Below are 15,752 nucleotides of genomic sequence, written 5' to 3' on the forward strand. Positions count from 1 at the left end.
TGTTCTTTTTATTGATATATATACAGATTCACCACAACAAATATTACTTTTTCTTGGGAGTGATAGTCGTGGAAAAAAAGTATATCTTTAGTGGGAAATAAGTCTTTCCCACCAATTTATCTCGTGTGAGACTCATGGCATATAATTGGTGAGGAAAGATATATATTTTATCTATCAAACCACAAGTTCATGGGAAAAACTTTCTTTTTCTCGTGACATCTGTGGCGGTTAAAGCATTTTTTCTTCGTGGCAAATAATGTCTCATCTAGTATGATGTGGTGGGAAATAATATCATTCTCTATGAGAAGAGGTTGTGGCAAAAAATGTTAACACATGATATATTTTCATGAAGAAAGTTGTCTAATAATGTTTTTCTCATGCACAATATTCATGGAAATAGATTTTTTACCACGATGAAATTTGGTGAAATTAGTATTTTTCACCAAAGTTTGGCAGTCGGGAAAAGTGGCTTACCATTGCTAACATTGGTCGGAAATATGCATTTACCATGAACACCAGTCATTGGTAATACTAATTCCTTATGAAGTTTCTTGGTCGCAAAAAGTTGAATCAACTTTATTTTTCATGCACACTATTCATGAGAAAAGAGTTATTTTCATGACAATATTTGGTGGAGTTATTTTCCACCAATCACCAAGAGTACTTGGTCAGTTAGGAATATGCATTATCTATTACTAATATTAGTTAGAAAATGCAGTTTTTCCATACTTATTTGTGACCACATCAACTCTTCTTAAGAAGAGAAATTGCTACCAAAATGTACTTGTAGAAAAAGAAAAAAAAACCTGTTTCCTACAATATGTTTGTGGTATAATTAATTATCCCACAAACAAATACAATCAAATACTCATACATCACTGTATTGAACCTCTTCCAACTCAACAAACCATTAACAAATAAACCAACACCATATCAAATTATTCCAACCAAAAATTCAGATAACCAACATTATATATAACATAATTAATACATTAATTTACAATTCTATCCACTAGGTTAACCAGTCAATTAAGGCCATGACAATATATCAATGTTGGCAAATAGACCTCAAGTACATGAGGGAATTACCCATCATGGTCAGTAATGAATATAAAAAATCCTTGTACCAAGTACATTTATGATAATTTTGGGACATATATACACATTACTCCAAAAAACACATGTTGCTCTTGTGTTCTCCAATTCATATCATTCTATAAACCATCTTAATCCACAAAACATGGTGTCTCATAGTTACTTAAAAAAACCATGTACTTAACTGTGTTAGCCAATAGAAAACATTTATTTCCTAACTTCTAGGAGATTACTATGACAAAATAAAATAAAGCTGATGGATAATAAGTAATATGGGAGATTAACCCTACCGCCTAATTAAAACTGGCCCCACATCCAACTACTTTGATTTCATACACCTATTCTCAAGTATTCATAACATGCATGGTCCCACCAGTTTATGAATCTTCCAAATACACATTTAATTAAAAAGTATAATATCGACCTAGACTCGGCCACCATGGAGTTGCTGAATAAGGAAGGTGCCAAGAAGAGGAAAAGATCAAATCAGAAGACAATGGCTACTCCACTTGTCCAGGGAAATATTGGACAAGAAAACAGAAAAAATTTAGTGCATGGATCTTCTCAATTTTGTATCTTTTTGTCGAGATAGTGGATGTTTTGAGATAGTGAATATAAAAACTAATATCAAACTCTTCATGATGGATACTTGCACTAAGTTTTAATTAAAAAGCTCCAGACTATATACACAAATTTATGGCAGATAATAAAAGCATAAACACTAATCAAGGTCATGCATATGGCAATAGTACTATATACTTAGCATTTAATAATAATCATAGAGAAGTACTTATTATATCAGCAAATCGGAATAGATCTAGGCAAATCTCGAAGTCAACCAATCATATAGATATATATATATATATATATATATATATATATCAACTTTCACTACTGGCCAAGAAATAGATCACTAAAGCATACCTATCAAAAAGAAATGAGTGGGGCAACTATGTCGCCCCCACCTTGTTTTTTTTTTTTTTTTCCTTTTTTCTTTTCACATTTTTTAATACATTTAAATATTCTAAAAAAATAAAATAAAAATACATCAATACACTTAAAATTACTTCCTTAATCACTAAGTAAAAAAAAAAAATTAACTAGCAGTCAACTTGAACGGTCAAATGAGAGAGGCAAAATAGCTTTTCTCAAAAGAAATATCTCCCCCAACAACATTGAAACAAAGTTTAAAATCAGATTCTACAAGTAAACGTGTAGGATGATGCATGCATGGAAAATGGCAAATTTCAAGAGTTGAATCTACACATTATCAATCTGAAAGAGTACATACAATTGAGGAACCAAGAGATTTATCTTTACACTTCAATCATGCATTTTATTTTAGATGTCAACTAAGGGTGCAAATTGGTCGGTCTGGTCCGGTCTGGTGATGGACCCATCATTTTTTCTTTACTAAACTGGACCGAATACCCATAGGAACCGAACCGGACTGGTAGCTATCGGTTCAGTTGGTCTAGCCTAATTATTATTATTATTATTATTATTATTATTATTATTATTATTTTTAAATCAATTAATAAAAAAATTATTTAAAATACTAAATTAAAATTAAATGATTTATTAATGTGGATTATGTAACTAACTCAATAAAAAAAAATTATATGGTCAATGATAATAAATTATATGAAAATTATATTATTAATTTATATAATTACTATATACTTAGCTAATTGATATTATATATTTGTTAATTGATAGAATATTAATAAATGTTAATAACATATTTAAAATTTTATGTTGTTAATGGTGATAGGTTAGATGAAAATTATATAATAAATTGCATAATTATTATATAAATAATATATATAAAATGTATTTTTTATTTTTATTTTTTATTCGTTCCGATCTGCAGTAGAAAAACCCTGGACTGGGATTGGATCGAAACATTTCAATCCTCTAAAACATGGATCGAGACTGACTGGTCTCAATCTCAATCTGGACAGAAACGACCAGTCCGATTGGTTTCTCCGGTCCGGACCGACCGTTTTTCACCCCTAACGTCAACATTTCATTGGGGTCTATTTTTCAGAGATCTGCATGAACTAAACCATTCAATGCCTATTTATGGTGGGAGGTGCTAAATAATGCTGGAAAATGTCCTTAAAGCTGATCACACACAACATATTGTGCTATAATCTAATTTTATACCCATTTTTCCACTAATAAAATGAGAGAAGTCCCCCATCCTCTCCTAATGTTTTTCCACTAATAAAATGAGAGAAGTCCCCCATCCTCTCCTAATGTTTTTCCACACCCCCGCGACACCCCCCCCCCCCCCCCCCCCCCCCCCCCCCCCCCCCCCCCCCCCCCCCCCCCCCCCAATGAAAGGCCTGCTAACGTTATTATATATATCTCTTTATATATCATCTTACTTGACTTATAGCACAAATCTCCGAAAGGAATCTCTCTCCAATCTTCATGGTATAAGCCAAAACCCTTGCCCAACAAAGCTTGTTGAATAATAACAAGTTTCAAACTTGTTACTCAAAAAAAAAAAAAAAAAAAAATCAGTTTCAAACCACCAAAACACCTGGAGAAATCTATAAAGTGCACATCCTAGACCACTTAACGAGGTTGTAGTCATTTTTAGATGGGTCAGCTCCACTGGAAATCTTGCTAAGATTCTCAAGATGATAAGCTACACTATATGAGAAATAGAGGAAAAGCAAGCAAATTAGAAAAGTACTTATTACTAGAAAATACCAGCCTATCCAGTGATCATTATATTATTGCTTTCGAAACTTAAAGGGCAATTTGCATGGTAAATAGAATGCTTGAGATAGAATGCTTTTTTCTAGGGATCGAGATGAAGAACGTCTCATGTAGTGAAGATCGATATATCATCGCATATATATACAAATGCAATTTATATAAAAAGTAATAATCCTTCCTTGTATTGGTTTTTGAACCTTTCTGCCATGGTTTTTGGGAAAAGTATGTAGGTCAAGAATGATCATCTTAGAATGCTTAATAATATATATATATATATATATATATATATATATATATTCATCTCATAGTAGAATCTTTTGCACGAGTGCCTTGGAATTAATAATTAAGCTATTTCACTGGTAATTAAGCTCAAAGCTTGATAGACCTTCGTTTCTTAAAAAAAAAAATGATGTTTAAATTCTGGGAATCTAATTATATATAAGTATAAAACCGATCCATGTAATACTGGAAATCCATCGAAATAATTGGTCTGAGACTGAGAGTAAATTTAATTAGCATACTGAATGCCACAGATCATCAGGATGACATTCGATCGTCTAGTCTGATAGTCACCTGCAGGTTTGAGATATTGATCTTCGTTATCTATTTTTCATACATAGAATTAAAATTTCGTTTGGAATAGAACAAAATGATCACCTAAAAAACTGGGTTTAATTGGGTTCTAAAAGCTGGTAACCTTTAATTTGTGGTCTTCTCGACTGACAAATAATATAGGATATCTAGTACTACTCTTCAACCTTTTGTGTCATGAGGGACATTTCCAACATCGATCCATCGCTGAGGTTCATATATACTTAAGAGAGTACGTACTACCTAAATTAAGAGACAACAGGTAGAAATTTTCTTATTAAAAAGAAAAGATAGAGAGATAAGAGAGAGATCTAGATCAGATCGAGAGGATTGGTACAAGAGATGATGATCTTTTCTTAATTAAAAGTAAAAAAGCAACGCATATATGGTGGTACGTACTTTTGATGCGATGTGTACGATACGTCGGCAAACCCCAACATGTCTAGTATAAGGGATCGAGACATGGTGAAAATTTGAAATAGAACTCTACTTCGTTTGCCTCTCGGCCAAGCTGGCTGGGAGAAGCTTAATTATCACGGCCTCTTCATCCATTAATGTGTTATTTTGCTTCTATATATATTTCTATTTCCGCATGTGTTTATTAATATATATATATATATATATATATTTATGACCATAAGTGAAAAAAAGAAGTGCATGGCACGATCTTCATGATAGTTTGATCATAAAGGAGGAGAAAAATGAAAATTTAGAAGATAAATTGACAAGTTTAAAAGGAAGTGGATAGATGACATGAAACCCACTATCAAATTGGGATGTCAAGCAAGAACCAACCACCTCTTTTGACTAGAAATTAAGGTGAGATGAATGGGGGGGAATAGTCACTGTCACATTCATAAACAGCAACAATATTTAAGTTTACAACCATATATTTAAACACCAACCAAAGATCAAACTTCACCTAAATATCGATATAATATTGGGCAACGCTTTAATTTCTCTTTCCTGCACTAGGGGACCCGAGAAAATGGACTGGAAAATAGGTGTGGACGTGTCTTATAACTCTCATTTGCTCGAGGATACTGCAGATTCTCATGAGACCGAAGCTGTTCCTGATCTTAAAACACATGTAGCAGAGGTTGCCATTGCTGGTGATGATGATGCAGATGATGATCTGCAGGACGCTGGGTCGTGCAGCTGTGACAGTGCAAGTGATTATAATAAACTTGGTTTTTCTAAAGTTGTTGATCATAGTGATGATCATCAAGATTCTGATGGCTGTTCCAATTTTGGAAATGATGGGGATGATCACCGCGAGAAGAGTGCGGATAGCTGCTGCGAGATCACGTCGATGTCAGATGTAGCATTAGAATGTAATTTCTCAAAAGAGGAAGAAAAGACTGGTGAATTTAATAACATGGATGAAATGGAGGATAGGCTCTTCTGGGAGACTTGCATGGCAGAGGGATACCCATGATCATCATCATCCTCCTCCTCCTCCTCCTCCTCCTCGCAGCTAGCTAGTACGTACCCTGCCATTGTTAATCACCACCGTATATAAGTTTCTTTATTTTCTTTTTAATTTCTTTTTCAAGTGCATGATCTTTTTTCTGTGGAAAGAACAAAAACAAAAAATCTAAGTTGTTGCAGACTCTAATCCCAAGATCTCTAGTGAAGTCCGTACGTTGAGATGAGTTTTTTACAGTACGTAATCTGATGATCAGTGGTATCTATCTATTTTTTTTTTTTTTTTTTATTGTCTGAGATTTGGATAAGCTTTTATCTCCCAAACAAAACAGGGAAAATTTGCAGTGTTTCTTCGTTATATATCAATTGTCTCATCCAGTACCTTTGGTACTATTTTGTATGCACCAAAGCTTCTTGCTTTTATATGGAAATTTCAAACAACCTTAATTACGTACGAGAATTCCAGCAAGTTCTACCTCAAGCGCGCATTTGACACTGCAACAACTTTTACTTTTGAAGACTATTTATTAGGAACGTACTTATTTCGTAAGAAATTTAAATTTTGTCTCAAAATATGGATGAGGCTCTTAAAGCATTCCAACGAATAAATATCCTTTCGAATTATATTTTTTGTGATGAAATATATCGTCTTAAAATTAGAAATATATTCGAACGGATAATTATATGTTCGAACAACGAATTACCGTTTGTTCAAATGGTTTAGTATCTGTTCCAACAATAATCTTAACAGGAAAGTACATATAATTTTATTGGGGGAAGTTCAAAACAGTTCGAACAGGATTTTTTGGTGGGGAAATCTGGCCGGATGGTTGCAAGACAATTCAAACTCAATGAAATTGCGTTCGAACTAATTTAAACACCACATTTATTCAATTGAACAACTTGTTTGACGAGAAATTAAAAAAAAATTGGCGAGAACGTGATTCAATATTGTTCGAACGGAAGTTTACTGTTCGAATGGGAATGAACTTTGTTTGAACCCAAAATAAACATTCGAACGAGATTGTTTAATTATAATAATTTATTGAAAGGCATCCAAAATACATTAAAAATAAATATCTTTTATTGTATTAGGTTAGCATTTTCAAAATATAAAAAACATAGATATATTATATAGTATTATTTATGGTGAATTAAAATATTTCATATTCATAAATTAATTTTATTTAATTAATTTAAAAATATTTGAATGAGTCCTTTTATGTTGAATAAGATTTTTAGTTAAATAAATATTACTTTAGTAAAATAAGAAAAAAATATTTGTGACAATAAACAAGCTAGGAAACACCAAAAATAAAAATCATACACTAATTACATCCCAAAAATATAATGTACGTTCGATGCAATATAAAAAAGTCAAATAAAAACTAAAACTATTAGGGGTGAACAGGACTCGATAGAATTGGCCAGCACCGACTGGAACTGGTGGAGAACTGGTTAGGATGCGGTTGGGATTTGAAGAAACTGACACCGGTCCGGTTCGAACCTGGTTCAAACTGGCAAACCGACCGAACGACAACCGAGAAATACAGTTTGTACGGCTGTTCGAATAATAAAATATTTCTTCGAACAACATTAATATGCAAAACTCCTGTAGAACAGACATAATTTTCAAAAATAAAATGTCTGTTCGAATGGACAGAATGTATATTCGAACACAAGTAATTTGAAAATTTTATTTGTTTGAATGCGTAAAATATGTTTGAAAACTTCGTCTGTTTGAACAAGATCAAATATGGTTATTAGTTCAAATCAAAATTTCATATATCTCAAACGGACGTGTTGGTTCGAACTGAAAATGATTGCATTTGAACGGTTTTTTGGGACGAAATTGGTTCGTCTAAAAAAAAATCTCGTTCGAAAGTTTCGATTGGTTCTGCCCAATTTCATTCCTAAAATCAATTTTTTGAGATGTCTTTAAAAAATTTTTGAGACAGGCTTTTCGAAATAAAATAGAGACGAAAGTTTTTCATCTCCAAAAACAATTTGGGGATGAAAATTGGGTTTTTTTAGACAAAAGTATTTGTCTCAAAAGCCCAATCTCTTGTAGTGATACATGGAGCACGTGAAGTATGAAGCCAATTTGCTCTTATGAAATCATGCCATCCACTCTTCTTTTATATTTATTGAGTTAAAATTAAATAATATTATATACCAATGAGTTAAATTTATTAAAAGGTAATTATATATTTCATTAAGTTAGTAATTTTCATTTAAAGTTAGTAATGTTTTAGGTTAATTTCTCAACACGTCCTTTTGATTCTTTCAACTCAAACACTTACAGTACTTTAGTAACTAATGGATTCCTATCAATTATTGAATTTTAGAAGAAGTTAAAGAATTAATAAATATTACTTTGGAACACTGTATAATAAAGGGCTTGTAAGTCACTGATCGAACAAAGTTTGTAAGATTTACTCTAATTCCCTTGCTATATATTCTCTTACGATTATTGTTATTCTAAGATTTATACACCGCACATTGCTTATGTGGCATGACATTATTACGTCCCTTGCTTGTAATCTTTGTAGCCTAATTGACATACACTAACACAGATATGCCAATTTGTCGCGGAGGTATCTCATGGAAAAAGCCCCATTATTTGTGTTACCCATGACAACTACTATTCATCGGAATTACTGACTTTTTCTTATGAGACAAGTCGCAGAGAAAAATAATTTTATGGTGGGAAATATAATATCATTTGGTTGTGAATTATGAGAAAAAAATATTTCTCACAAAATAGTTTTGCAGCAAATACTATTTTCGACAAAACATTAAATTGCAAAATCAGTCTATTTTGCGGCAATGAAAATGAGTGGCAAATAAGTAAGTTGGTGAAAAAACTATTTCCGGTTGTTAATGTCGTGTTTTGTAAGCTTTTGGGTCGGATTCCAACAACTCGGGTCTTGAGTCATTCACCAGCACACTTAAGAAAATATGGAGAGTGGGGGGCCTTGGTGGAGGCTGAGGAGTCTCCGATACTAAAGTTATTATATCTCCTTAGTAGTTCATGTGTGAGCTTAGAGGAATCCAAGAAAGTTCTTCGTATTTGAGAGTCAGCTTTTATATTAGGTTTATGGGTGAGGACAGCTCACATATGGCTTCAAGAAGTCCATGTCAATTCAACTATTCACTTAGTCAAAGTCCTTTAATCCGACGTGGCGTCTAGGGCGGCGTAGAGTACGGGGGGTTGGCGTCATTAATGCGGTGAGGCTCCCTGACTCACTTTACTCGGCAGACTCTCCCTGTTAAGCCCCTCCATGCCTAGTGTCAGGAGTTCAAGAGTTCTACATATTTTCCCGCCCACCTGCTTGCATAGGTTTTCGAGAGTAGGGTGTCATTGGGGAGGTGTCAGGGCAGCGAGTCTCATCTGTCCCTATCATCCGCTTTCACCAGGCGTGGGTGGGTTTTGTTCGTGGGCCGAGTACTTTGCAGAGGCCCACTGACTCCTTTAAGTGGAGGGTCGTTGGGCTTGGCTAGGCTTAGCCGGGCTCTCTGGCTTACTTCTCCTATGATCCCTCATGGGCTTGCTATACAGGCCGAAAAGGGAAAAAACCTCTTACAGTTATCCTGCCAATTCTTATCGGACTAGTCCGATGGGAATTCCTTCTCGCCTTCGCCTTTATGCTATATATTTTCTCGCAGTGGCGACCATTAAGGTCCTATTCCCTAGAAATGGGTGAGTATTGCTCTCCCGTCTTCTACTTGCCAGGTTTTGAGTTGTAAATTATGCCCGTATGGTTTTTTGTTATTTTACCGATGTCAGGCGATAGCTCCCCTCCCGAATTTATTGGCACGTTTTCTAACAGTTGGATTTGCACTTGATTGCATCTTTCCAGTTCCCTCAGCATTGATGGTGTTAGGCATCTCTTTTTCTCCACGTCGCATCGTATAGTACATGCTGCAAGATTTGTGCATATCTTGACAGCTTTGTGGGGCGCGTGCGTCCCCACGACTTTGGGATGCTAGCCTTCAACGGGGTCTATTTAAATCCCAACCTTCGCCGTTGGAGCCTATGTCACGTCTTGTCGTGCGTTTTACTAGATTCGAACCCTTTTGCGTCCCCCATCTGACACACGAATATGGAAGGCCAACTGTCACTTCCCCTTTTTATAAACACAGTTTTGCCCTCTTTTTTTCCCCTTTAACCACGTCCTTGTCTCTTTGTGCTCTAACCTTCTCATTCTCCTCGCTCGACTCCTTTTCGTCTCTATCGCTTTTCTCAACTTCAATCTCAATGGCTCCCAAGAAGACCATTCAACCCAAGATTCCCGAGGAACTGGACTAGCCTGAGGTTCGCACTATGGAGCAATTCTATATTAGTCACAATTGGTGTTCGGATGTCACCTCTGAGTTCATGTTATCACTAGGAAACCTTTCATGTCCCAGAGAAGGTGGTTTTTGAGGTTCCTGGACCACGGGAGGGGCTGTCAACAATGACGGTTATGTCTCAAACATTGCCCTCTTTCCCAGCATGTTCTCTTGTGGGCTAAGGTTACCCTTCCCTCACCCTGTCCATCCCCTACTAGACAGTTTCAGATTGGCCCCTTTCAACTCTATCCAAATGCTTGAAGGATCTTGATGTGTTGTTGTGTCTTCTGAAAGTGAGCTTTGTTGAAATCAGACCCGAAGCATGCTGGCCTTACTGGCTGCGATTTTCTCCTGACCCACAACCTCATAAAACGTGAGGGGAACATTTGCAGTTTCAGGGCAATGCACGCCCTTGTTTCTTTGGAACCATGTTATTGCAAGGTCAAAGATTGGACCCCTAAATTTTTCTTCATGTTTGGTTAAGGGTGGAAATTTCTGGTCGGACAGGTGAATCTTCGTGAGTTCCCTGTTTGGGCCATATGGGAGGGTGGTTCCTAACAACAAAGCGATACTGTTGAAGGCCTCTCTCGAGAAGCTACACCGTATTGCTTTGGTCAAAGAACGAGTACAGAATCACCCATTTGATGTCCCCTCAGAGGCTTTCCTCAGGGAGGAAAATATAAGGGTCTTTTTACATCCCCTTGGTCACACCGTTTTTTACAACCGCACCATTGCTATGCAGCCTAAAGCCACCCTGGCTCGGAATCGTTCCCCACGTCCTTCTCCTGCAAGTAAGGGGAATAAACTCTACACGAAAGTTGCCAGGGCTGACAGCAGCCCAGTGTCCCCTCCTAGATTTCCTTTGGGGCAGCCCTCGACGCTGATTAAGATATGACACCCCCATCCATTTGTTCCTACCCCACGGCCAGCCCCATCTATCCATTCCTCGAATCCACCAAGGAGGCAAGGGGAGAGTCCTTCCATCCCAGAGGCACTGATTGTTAGGACATTTTGTTTAAAATACCTATTTAAAATAAGACAGTTGAGGTTGATTAGTCATATAAATATAATTAAATATTACACTGATAAAATGGACCTTGTTTCACGGGCTGTAAAAGTTTTAAAAGTTATATTTCAACACTTACTTACTTTTTGTCATGGGCTAATAGATGGTTTGAATGTGTAGGTGTTGAAGTCCCAAAAAACCCAAGCCCAACTCAGCTTTTGAAACCCAAGTCCATTGAAGCTTAACTTTCAGCCAAGCCTATTCGCACAAACCCTTTAGCTCTTTTTGCAAGAAGGAGCCGTGTTCTTCCAGAGGGTAGAATGGAGAAAAAGAGAAGGTGACGATTAGATAAGAGAGAGAGGGAGAAATGGTGAAGGAAAGTGGGGATAAAATGGGTCGAGGTGAGAGGTTGCAGGGAATCATCATTGTTGTTTTGTTTGTATTGTCTTCTATTTCTTTTTGTTTTGATTATAAACATTGCTCTGTTTGGGTTTTCATAAAGCTTTGGGATTATCTTTTACAAGATGATTCTAGGCTAGTTTCTGCAACTAGGGTTGCAGGGATTGGGGTTTTCTCCCCCTTTCTGAGTATTGTTGGTTGCTGCAATGTTTAGCAAGAATCTTTCTCTGTATTTTCATTCATGATTTACTATGGGTTTGAAGGATTTCTTATTCTTGACCTGTTGTAGACTCATGGCACAACAGGACCTTGAAATAATCAAGGATCCCTCAACCCTAGAGTCTTAAAATGAAAATGATGATTAATGTAGTGAGGGGTTTATTTTTACTTGTGCTATAATATGAGAATGCATGTTTTTCTAAGTTTAAGTGTTAATATCGTGAATGGTTTGAGACAAGCAGATGCACCCCGTGACCAACATCTCGATGGTTGAAGAAACCCTAACCCTGTATCCCTATTGTTTACTTTCCTAGCATTTATATCTTCGATTCCCAAAGTTTTTAAACTATTTTCTCTGTGTTGATTGTTTCTATTCACAAACCCATTTGCCAAAAATTAAAAGTTGCAAACACAGTTTTCACGATTAACTTGAAATTAATGTTTTCTTTTAGAATAATTATAGTCCCTCATTCCTAATGACACATTACAAACTCATCCTACATTTTGTACAAATTCAGTGCACATAATCCATCCCATTTTCGCAGTAAATAATTCCGAATGCATCCAACAACGAAACTCTATCCATATACTTTCATTTTTCTACTACTTTTCATTTGAGCTCTTTTTAGTTGATTGATTGTGTTGACAAAGTTGTCCCTGTGGAGATGGCCTTGGAAGCTCCCTTTGCTTTTACATTTGCTTTTATACTTGGAAGCATCATTTAGTGAGTATCAGACACCGGGTGTTCCTCCTTCCACAACCACTTTGATTTCGGAGCCCGTCACGATCGCGGTGCCCTACAACCCGTCGCGCCGATGGGCCCACACAGGTTGTCCCAGGGGCCAACATGCTCTCAACACACTTCTATGGGCCTTCTAGGAACTTGCTCCTCGTCGATCAACCATGGTAGAACCTCCCTCTGAGTTCAACGTGGAGATGATTCCCTCATTTCCATCCACAGCACAATCCAGCATCGATGGCAAGTGTTCGAGGGTGTTGTTAAGGATTGCACAGGAGGTTCCAACCCAGGCATGGAGAGGATGTCTTCCCCCGAGTCCCCTAGCGCCCAGCCATCACAAGGGGGCCCTGCTTCTGCCGCCGCTGGCATCAAGCTCACAATGGCCCCAACCGAGGAACCTATCGAAGAGCATATGGAGGGGAAGGAATGGAGCCAAAGTTGGTCGTGGTTCCTGACCTCGCTGCTGAGAAGACGACCGCTGCTCTCTCTCTCTCGTGTTTGTCGTAAGGTCACCTGCTACTGAAATTGAGATGGTCATGGAGGCGAGAACCGAGGGGAAAAAAATCCTAAGAGCTCCAGTGAGAGAGGGAGCCTCAAAGTCCTGGCGAGGAATTTTCTTCCGCCACCTAGGGCCACCTTCTCTCCCAGCCCTCCATCAACCTTACAGAGAGGGATGCAGGTGTACTTGAAGATGTGGAGATGGATACCTAGCCATCCCTCGAAGAGAGCCCAATGGAGGCCATTCCTCGATCAGAGGCCGGCGGAGCTCGAGAAGAGTCCCTTGAACGGGTGACCAAGTCTTTGATGGATTTCTTCTTTGAGGTCTCTCACACTAGTTTATTATTTTCTGCCATCTTATCGATTTGGAATCCTCTACTGAATATTCCCACGTTTTTTTTGTTGGCGACAGGGCGCATCTCAGCTGGCCGCTTTCAATGTGGATGGCCAAGAAGTAGTTGAATGGGAGAACAAGGACCCCTGCTCGTTGGCACGAAAAGCCCGGTGGTGCGCCTGGGGGAGAGGGAGGAGGAGCGTCTGGAGATGGAGCTAGTGAAAGCCCAGATTGCTCACGAAAAAAGCTGGGAGCAAGCCGAGTTGGCTTGCAATGATGTCTTGACTGAGTCGGTGGCAAGGATCTTGGCCTAGGGGTCAGTTGATAAACTAACTATAAATGTGGCAACTCTTGAGGAGTCACTGAGCCAGTTGCAGGGGGAGAATGCTGAAGTAAGGGGCCGTTCAGATTATAAGGCTCAGTGGCTTGAGTAGTTGGACAAAGATTGCCAGCCCCTTTCTGAAGCCTTGGAAGGGCAGGAAGATTCTTTGGTGGTTGCCCAGGCTGTTGCCGACCAAGAGAAGATGTGTGCCAACCAAAGAAGATGTGTGCCGACCAAACATCTAAAGAGTTTAAGGGAGCTAAGAAAAGGTTAGCTGCCCAAAGGGTGGTCATTGAAGATCTGTGGAGCGACCTGTCTCAAGTTTAGGAGGTTGTTCCCTGCTTAGAAGGGCAGCTCGGGTCAGCTGTGTTCGTCTGTGACTAGGCTTAGTCGTACAGATACATTGAAGGCCTCAAGAGGATGCAGGACCAAATTCTGGAGAACCCTCAGGCAAACTCAAGAGCCCTCGAGGCACACTTAAGAGCCATTGTTCCTCACGACCTCCCTCCAGACCCTGACGCGCTCGAGCATGGCTACACCCTGGGCAAAGACATGATTTCTTATGCCTTCCCTCCTGATTTTGATGTTTCTGATCCATATCCTAATGCGCCTGAGCCAGACCCCAATGCTCCTGAGTTGGATCCTGACGCTCCCACGCCTTAGTTTTTGTTCATGTTTATCTATTTGTAAAATTATATACATTATTTCCTTTCCTTGTAAAGACTAAGGCTGAGCATCAACAATGTCGGAGTCGAAGTGCCCCGACTCTAACTTTTTCGGAGGTTGGATTCGGCCTCCAACTCCGATTCGCATAGCCTCCGATCCAACTCCAACTCCGACTTGTCAGAGCAAAGTCGGATTTGGGCTTTTTTTTTTTAACCCATTTGAAATTTCAATTTAAAAATCTGGGCTCTTACTAATCGGATTTAGGTTTCCAGATTTTAGTTTTTTTAAAAAAAATATTTTTCAATTTCAATTTTATTAAAACATAACCAAAATCGAAAGAATAAATCATTGTACAAATTATTGCTATTATACATGTTATTATATGTTAATGTTTATACATTAGTATTACATGTTATACATTGATTATTATACATTACTAGCACATGTTATTGTAGTTTAGTTATTATATATTAGTATTACATGTTATTATAAATTTATATATTTGTGTTTATACACAATACATTAGTATTAAATATTATTATACATTAGTTATGATATAATTAGTATTACAGGTTATTATACATTAGTGTTACATGGTAGTAATAGTTAATAGTATGATGTTTACATATACTAAATTATTATTAGTGAATTTAGTCTATTTATATTATAGTATAAGCATATTATTTTATAATAATTTGCTCATACTTGTATATTATTGAATTTAATTAACTATATAAGTTATAATTATATAAAATATATATGATTAATATATAAAAAATACATATATTTTTATAAAATAGGTACAATATCAAAGTTAGAGTCGGACAATCGGAGTCGGAGTCGGAGTGGACTCTAACTCCGACTCCAACTTTTTTGTTTAAAAAAATTCCAACTCCGACTCTGACTCCGACTTATTGAAGTCGGAGCAGAATCAGTGTAGAGTTAGAGGCGGAGCCGAATTTTTGGATTTTTCCTCAGCCATAATAAAGACCTCTGACCAAGTATTTGTAGACATCCTTGCAGTCATTTGCTCGTGCTTTGTATACGTTTAACTATCAATACAATTGTCTTTTTCCTTTGTTGCCTAGCCTTGGATGTTTGTTTCTCCCTTAATGATCTTTTTCCTCTGCTTTTTCTTCTGTCAGTCTGGCATAGCTAATACGATAGATAAGTCAAGTCTGTGGAGACATGACACTTGACTCCCTTAATCTTCTCGTCAACCTTGTAAACAGAGGCAAGGGTTAAAGCAAGTTTGTGGAGACACAGCACTTGGCTTCCCTGATCTTCTCGTCGGCCTCATAGACTGAGGTAATGGTTAAGGCAAGTCTTTGAAGACACGACATTTGTCTCCTTTAATTTTCTTGTTGGCTTCATAAACTGAGGCAAG

The sequence above is a fragment of the Juglans microcarpa x Juglans regia genome, chromosome 1D (genome assembly GCF_004785595.1).
Source record: "Juglans microcarpa x Juglans regia isolate MS1-56 chromosome 1D, Jm3101_v1.0, whole genome shotgun sequence".
NCBI lineage: Eukaryota > Viridiplantae > Streptophyta > Magnoliopsida > Fagales > Juglandaceae > Juglans > Juglans microcarpa x Juglans regia.